The following is a 7,500-nucleotide window of genomic DNA, read 5'->3' as shown; positions in this document are numbered from 1 at the left end:
GAAGGGTGCCGGCCCGCGAAGGGCCCTCTCCGTCTCGTCCGCGAGCGCCCCATCGATCGGAAGGAGGAGCGGGGCCTCGCTCCCGGCGGCCGTCCCCGCGGACGTGCGCCGAGCCTCCCTCGAGAGCCCCCTCTCCGGAGGATCGGGCCCGAGACGACACCCCGAACCGCCGCAGACGTCCCCGCAGACGTCCGCCCGGGTCCCTCGTCCGAGTCCCCGGGAAGGGCCTTCACACGACGGTCGGTCTCTCTCACGTGTACGTCTCTAAAGGCTGGAGCCAGACAAGCCTTCTCTTACTATTCTCCCGGTACCTGTCGTAACCTTATACGTGAAAAGTCCCCCAGCGGCAACAGGCGGGAACGACTCACAAAAGCGGCCGACCGCCTGGAACTCTAGGTCGGCTGCACGGGTCAAATTCAACCCCATTCGGACTTCCAGAGCTCAGCCGGCCACCAGGTCAACCTCGCTGAAAGCGCCAGAGGTTGACCTGGTGTCCGGGGACCGAATCGGACACCAGGTCAACCTCCGCTAAAGCGGCCGGGGTTGACCTGTTGTCCCTGCCGGACTTAGAAAATTTTTCTCTCCAGCCCGGGACCGGGGTTGACCTGTTGTCCCTGCCGGACTTAGAAATTTTTTCTCTCCCGCCTGGGACCGGGGTTGACCTGTTGTCCCTGCCGGACTTAGAAATTTTTTCTCTCCAGCCTGGGACCGGGGTTGACCTGTTGTCCCTGCCGGACTTAGAAAATTTTTCTCTGCCGCCTGGGACCGGGGTTGACCTGTTGTCCCTGCCGGACTTAGAAATTTTTTCTCTCCCGCCTGGGACCGGGGTTGACCTGTTGTCCCTGCCGGACTTAGAAATTTTTTCTCTCCAGCCCGGGACCGGGGTTGACCTGTTGTCCCTGCCGGACTTAGAAAATTTTTCTCTCCAGCCCGGGACCGGGGTTGACCTGTTGTCCCTGCCGGACTTAGAAATTTTTTCTCTCCCGCCTGGGACCGGGGTTGACCTGTTGTCCCTGCCGGACTTAGAAATTTTTTCTCTCCAGCCTGGGACCGGGGTTGACCTGTTGTCCCTGCCGGACTTAGAAATTTTTTCTCTGCCGCCTGGGACCGGGGTTGACCTGTTGTCCCTGCCGGACTTAGAAAATTTTTCTCTGCCGCCTGGGACCGGGGTTGACCTGTTGTCCCTGCCGGACTTAGAAAATTTTTCTCTCCCGCCTGGGACCGGGGTTGACCTGTTGTCCCTGCCGGACTTAGAAATTTTTTCTCTGCCGCCTGGGACCGGGGTTGACCTGTTGTCCCTGCCGGACTTAGAAATTTTTTCTCTGCCGCCTGGGACCGGGGTTGACCTGTTGTCCCTGCCGGACTTAGAAATTTTTTCTCTGCCGCCTGGGACCGGGGTTGACCTGTTGTCCCTGCCGGACTTAGAAATTTTTTCTCTCCAGCCTGGGACCGGGGTTGACCTGTTGTCCCTGCCGGACTTAGAAATTTTTTCTCTCCCGCCCGGTACCGGGGTTGACCTGTTGTCCCTGCCGGACTTAGAAATTTTTTCTCTGCCGCCTGGGACCGGGGTTGACCTGTTGTCCCTGCCGGACTTAGAAAATTTTTCTCTCCCGCCTGGGACCGGGGTTGACCTGTTGTCCCTGCCGGACTTAGAAATTTTTTCTCTGCCGCCTGGGACCGGGGTTGACCTGTTGTCCCTGCCGGACTTAGAAAATTTTTCTCTCCCGCCCGGGACCGGGGTTGACCTGTTGTCCCTGCCGGACTTAGAAATTTTTTCTCTGCCGCCTGGGACCGGGGTTGACCTGTTGTCCCTGCCGGACTTAGAAATTTTTTCTCTCCCGCCCGGTACCGGGGTTGACCTGTTGTCCCTGCCGGACTTAGAAATTTTTTCTCTGCCGCCTGGGACCGGGGTTGACCTGTTGTCCCTGCCGGACTTAGAAAATTTTTCTCTCCCGCTCGGAACCGGGGTTGACCTGTTGTCCCTGCCGGACTTAGAAAATTTTTCTCTCCCGCCTGGGACCGGGGTTGACCTGTTGTCCCTGCCGGACTTGGAGCCCGAGGAGGGGATCGGCCACCAGGTAAACCTCCGCTGAAAGCGGCCACGGTTTACCTGGTGCCCGGGGAGCGAATCGGACACCAGGTCAACCTCAGCTGAAGCGGCCGGGGTTGACCTGCTGTCCCTGCCGGACTTGGAAAATTTTTCTCTCCAGCCTGGGACCGGGGTTGACCTGTTGTCCCTGCCGGACTTAGAAATTTTTTCTCTCCCCGCCTGGGACCGGGGTTGACCTGCTGTCCCTGCCGGACTTGGAGCCCCAGGAGGGGATCGGCCACCAGGTCAACCTCCGCTGAAAGCGGCCACGGTTTACCTGGTGCCCGGGGAGCGAATCGGACACCAGGTCAACCTCTGCTAAAGCGACCGAGGTTGACCTGGTGCCCGGGGAGCGAATCTGACACCAGGTCAACCTCTGCTAAAGCGCCAGAGGTTGACCTGGTGCCCGGGGAGCGAATCGGACACCAGGTCAACCTCTGCTAAAGCGGCCGGGGTTGACCTGCTGTCCCTGCCGGACTTAGAAAATTTTTCTCTCCAGCCTGGGACCGGGGTTGACCTGTTGTCCCTGCCGGACTTAGAAATTTTTTCTCTCCCGCCTGGGACCGGGGTTGACCTGTTGTCCCTGCCGGACTTAGAAAATTTTTCTCTGCCGCCTGGGACCGGGGTTGACCTGTTGTCCCTGCCGGACTTAGAAAATTTTTCTCTCCCGCTCGGAACCGGGGTTGACCTGTTGTCCCTGCCGGACTTAGAAAATTTTTCTCTCCCGCCTGGGACCGGGGTTGACCTGTTGTCCCTGCCGGACTTGGAGCCCCAGGAGGGGATCGGCCACCAGGTCAACCTCCGCTGAAAGCGGCCACGGTTTACCTGGTGCCCGGGGAGCGAATCGGACACCAGGTCAACCTCAGCTGAAGCGGCCGGGGTTGACCTGCTGTCCCTGCCGGACTTGGAGCCCGAGGAGGGGATCGGCCACCAGGTCAACCTCCGCTGAAAGCGGCCACGGTTTACCTGGTGCCCGGGGAGCGAATCGGACACCAGGTCAACCTCTGCTAAAGCGGCCGGGGTTGACCTGCTGTCCGTGCCGGACTTGGAGCCCGAGGAGGGGATCGGCCACCAGGTCAACCTCCGCTGAAAGCGGCCACGGTTTACCTGGTGCCCGGGGAGCGAATCGGACACCAGGTCAACCTCTGCTAAAGCGGCCGGGGTTCACCTGCTGTCCCTGCCGGACTTGGAGCCCGAGGAGGGGATCGGCCACCAGGTCAACCTCCGCTGAAAGCGGCCACGGTTTACCTGGTGCCCGGGGAGCGAATCGGACACCAGGTCAACCTCTGCTAAGGCGCCCGAGGTTGACCTGGTGCCCGGGGAGCGAATCGGACACCAGGTCAACCTCTGCTACGGCGGCCGGGGTTGACCTGCTGTCCCTGCCGGACTTAGAAAATTTTTCTCTCCCCGCCCGGAACCGGGGTTGACCTGTTGTCCCTGCCGGACTTGGAGCCCGAGGAGGGGATCGGCCACCAGGTCAACCTCCGCTGAAAGCGGCCACGGTTTACCTGGTGCCCGGGGAGCGAATCGGACACCAGGTCAACCTCTGCTAAAGCGGCCGGGGTTGACCTGCTGTCCCTGCCGGACTTGGAGCCCGAGGAGGGGATCGGCCACCAGGTCAACCTCCGCTGAAAGCGGCCACGGTTTACCTGGTGCCCGGGGAGCGAATCGGACACCAGGTCAACCTCTGCTAAAGCGGCCGGGGTTGACCTGCTGTCCGTGCCGGACTTGGAGCCCGAGGAGGGGATCGGCCACCAGGTCAACCTCCGCTGAAAGCGGCCACGGTTTACCTGGTGCCCGGGGAGCGAATCGGACACCAGGTCAACCTCTGCTAAAGCGGCCGGGGTTCACCTGCTGTCCCTGCCGGACTTGGAGCCCGAGGAGGGGATCGGCCACCAGGTCAACCTCCGCTGAAAGCGGCCACGGTTTACCTGGTGCCCGGGGAGCGAATCGGACACCAGGTCAACCTCTGCTAAGGCGCCCGAGGTTGACCTGGTGCCCGGGGAGCGAATCGGACACCAGGTCAACCTCTGCTACGGCGGCCGGGGTTGACCTGCTGTCCCTGCCGGACTTAGAAAATTTTTCTCTCCCCGCCCGGAACCGGGGTTGACCTGTTGTCCCTGCCGGACTTGGAGCCCGAGGAGGGGATCGGCCACCAGGTCAACCTCCGCTGAAAGCGGCCACGGTTTACCTGGTGCCCGGGGAGCGAATCGGACACCAGGTCAACCTCTGCTAAAGCGGCCGGGGTTGACCTGCTGTCCCTGCCGGACTTGGAGCCCGAGGAGGGGATCGGCCACCAGGTCAACCTCCGCTGAAAGCGGCCACGGTTTACCTGGTGCCCGGGGAGCGAATCGGACACCAGGTCAACCTCTGCTAAAGCGGCCGGGGTTCACCTGCTGTCCCTGCCGGACTTGGAGCCCGAGGAGGGGATCGGCCACCAGGTCAACCTCCGCTGAAAGCGGCCACGGTTTACCTGGTGCCCGGGGAGCGAATCGGACACCAGGTCAACCTCTGCTAAGGCGCCCGAGGTTGACCTGGTGCCCGGGGAGCGAATCGGACACCAGGTCAACCTCCGCTAAAGCGCCCGAGGTTGACCTGGTGCCCGGGGAGCGAATCGGACACCAGGTCAACCTCTGCTACGGCGGCCGGGGTTGACCTGCTGTCCCTGCCGGACTTGGAAAATTTCTCTCCCCGCCTCGGACCGGGGTTGACCTGCTGTCCCTACCGGACTTAGAACATTTTTCTCTCCCCGCCCCGGCCCGGGGGTTAACCTCGGGGCGCACAGCTTCCCGGGTCTGACGTGCACGTCCTGTCACCTCCCGGGCCCGGCGTCCTCGTCCTCCCTTCCCCTTGGGCCGGCTCGGAGGAAGTTTTCCCTCGGCCCGGCCTCCGGGTTAATTGTTTGGGCCCGGCTGACTGAGGCCAGGCTGCTGACGCTAAAGCCCGGGGAGGCGGGGGCCTACGGCCATACCGGACCGAATGCCCCCGATCTCGTCCGATCTCGGAAGGTAAACCGTCCCGGGCCTGGCTAGTACCTGGATGGGTGACCGCCTGGGAATCCCAGGTGCCGTAGGCAGCTTTTGGCCCCAGCGGGGGTAGAGCGGGGCGTGTGTCTGCCGTGCGGGAGCAGGGAAGCCGTGAGGCCAAGGCGGCGCGACGGTCCTGGGGGGCGCTGAGGCCTTTCCCTCTGCCTGCCTGCGTGTCGGGGGCGGGGGGGCGGGCGAGGAAGCTTAGGCCCTCACCCGGTGCGGTGCGATGGCTTGGGTCGGGTCGGGGAGAGGGAAGAAAGCGTGTGTGGAGCGTTGGTGGGGCAGGTGTGTGTGTGGGAGTGCTGGGTGGGGCAGGCCGTTGAGGCGGTGGCGGTGGTGGTGTTTTTGGTGGGAGTGAGTTGGGGTCAGGTGGGTGTGGGGTCCCGCCCGGGGGGTGGATGGTCTGAGGGTTAAGGCTTGGAACGTGCGTCTTGGGGGACCGTGGGTGGAGGTTGTTGAGAGCGGGGAAGGCCCTGGGTCTCGGTTGTGGACTATTAAGCCCGGTGGAGGGGGACCGTGGGGGGAGGTTGTTGAGAGCGGGGAAGGCCCTGGGTCCCGGTTGTGGACTATTAAGCCCGGTGGAGGGGGACCGTGGGTGGAGGTTGTTGAGAGCGGGGAAGGCCCTGGGTCTCGGTTGTGGACTATTAAGCCCGGTGGAGGGGGACCGTGGGTGGAGGTTGTTGAGAGCGGGGAAGGCCCTGGGTCCCGGTTGTGGACTATTAAGCCCGGTGGAGGGGGACCGTGGGTGGAGGTTGTTGAGAGCGGGGAAGGCCCTGGGTCTCGGTTGTGGACTATTAAGCCCGGTGGAGGGGGACCGTGGGGGGAGGTTGTTGAGAGCGGGGAAGGCCCTGGGTCCCGGTTGTGGACTATTAAGCCCGGTGGAGGGGGACCGTGGGTGGAGGTTGTTGAGAGCGGGGAAGGCCCTGGGTCTCGGTTGTGGACTATTAAGCCCGGTGGAGGGGGACCGTGGGTGGAGGTTGTTGAGAGCGGGGAAGGCCCTGGGTCCCGGTTGTGGACTATTAAGCCCGGTGGAGGGGGACCGTGGGTGGAGGTTGTTGAGAGCGGGGAAGGCCCTGGGACCCGGTTGTGGACTATTAAGCCCGGTGGAGGGGGACCGTGGGTGGAGGTTGTTGAGAGCGGGGAAGGCCCTGGGTCTCGGTTGTGGACTATTAAGCCCGGTGGAGGGGGACCGTGGGTGGAGGTTGTTGAGAGCGGGGAAGGCCCTGGGACCCGGTTGTGGACTATTAAGCCCGGTGGAGGGGGACCGTGGGTGGAGGTTGTTGAGAGCGGGGAAGGCCCTGGGTCCCGGTTGTGGACTATTAAGCCCGGTGGAGGGGGACCGTGGGTGGAGGTTGTTGAGAGCGGGGAAGGCCCTGGGACCCGGTTGTGGACTATTAAGCCCGGTGGAGGGGGACCGTGGGTGGAGGTTGTTGAGAGCGGGGAAGGCCCTGGGTCCCGGTTGTGGACTATTAAGCCCGGTGGAGGGGGACCGTGGGTGGAGGTTGTTGAGAGCGGGGAAGGCCCTGGGTCCCGGTTGTGGACTATTAAGCCCGGTGGAGGGGGACCGTGGGTGGAGGTTGTTGAGAGCGGGGAAGGCCCTGGGACCCGGTTGTGGACTATTAAGCCCGGTGGAGGGGGACCGTGGGTGGAGGTTGTTGAGAGCGGGGAAGGCCCTGGGTCTCGGTTGTGGACTATTAAGCCCGGTGGAGGGGGACCGTGGGTGGAGGTTGTTGAGAGCGGGGAAGGCCCTGGGACCCGGTTGTGGACTATTAAGCCCGGTGGAGGGGGACCGTGGGTGGAGGTTGTTGAGAGCGGGGAAGGCCCTGGGTCCCGGTTGTGGACTATTAAGCCCGGTGGAGGGGGACCGTGGGTGGAGGTTGTTGAGAGCGGGGAAGGCCCTGGGACCCGGTTGTGGACTATTAAGCCCGGTGGAGGGGGACCGTGGGTGGAGGTTGTTGAGAGCGGGGAAGGCCCTGGGTCTCGGTTGTGGACTATTAAGCCCGGTGGAGGGGGACCGTGGGTGGAGGTTGTTGAGAGCGGGGAAGGCCCTGGGACCCGGTTGTGGACTATTAAGCCCGGTGGAGGGGGACCGTGGGTGGAGGTTGTTGAGAGCGGGGAAGGCCCTGGGTCCCGGTTGTGGACTATTAAGCCCGGTGGAGGTGTTGCGTACGGTGGATGTAAGGGGGAGGGCGTATGAAGTGACCGAGGAGTGGGCAAGGAAACGGGGGGAAAAATTTGGAGGCGAAGGCGGCCGAAAAAGGGTGCGGTTGACCTGGTGCCCGGGGAGCGAATGGGCCACCAGGTCAACCCCCGCTGAAAGCAGCGGAGGTTGACCTGGTGCCCGGGGAGCGAATCGGCCACCAGGTCAACCCCCGCTGAAAG

The 7,500-nt window shown here is 63.2% G+C and overlaps 1 non-coding gene across 1 annotated transcript; it reads left to right on the top strand.

The window, feature by feature from the left end:
- Positions 1–5,046: 5,046 nt before the first annotated feature.
- LOC142006577 (5S ribosomal RNA) lies at positions 5,047–5,165 on the top strand. The gene has a single exon (XR_012643628.1). It is a non-coding gene; the product is annotated as a 5S ribosomal RNA (ribosomal RNA).
- The last annotated feature ends 2,335 nt before the right edge of the window (positions 5,166–7,500 follow it).

This window comes from Carettochelys insculpta, unplaced genomic scaffold (genome assembly GCF_033958435.1).
Source record: "Carettochelys insculpta isolate YL-2023 unplaced genomic scaffold, ASM3395843v1 scaffold_0088, whole genome shotgun sequence".
NCBI lineage: Eukaryota > Metazoa > Chordata > Testudines > Carettochelyidae > Carettochelys > Carettochelys insculpta.
The sequence above is the reverse complement of the archived record's forward strand: the minus strand, read 5'-3'. Positions and strand labels throughout refer to the sequence as shown.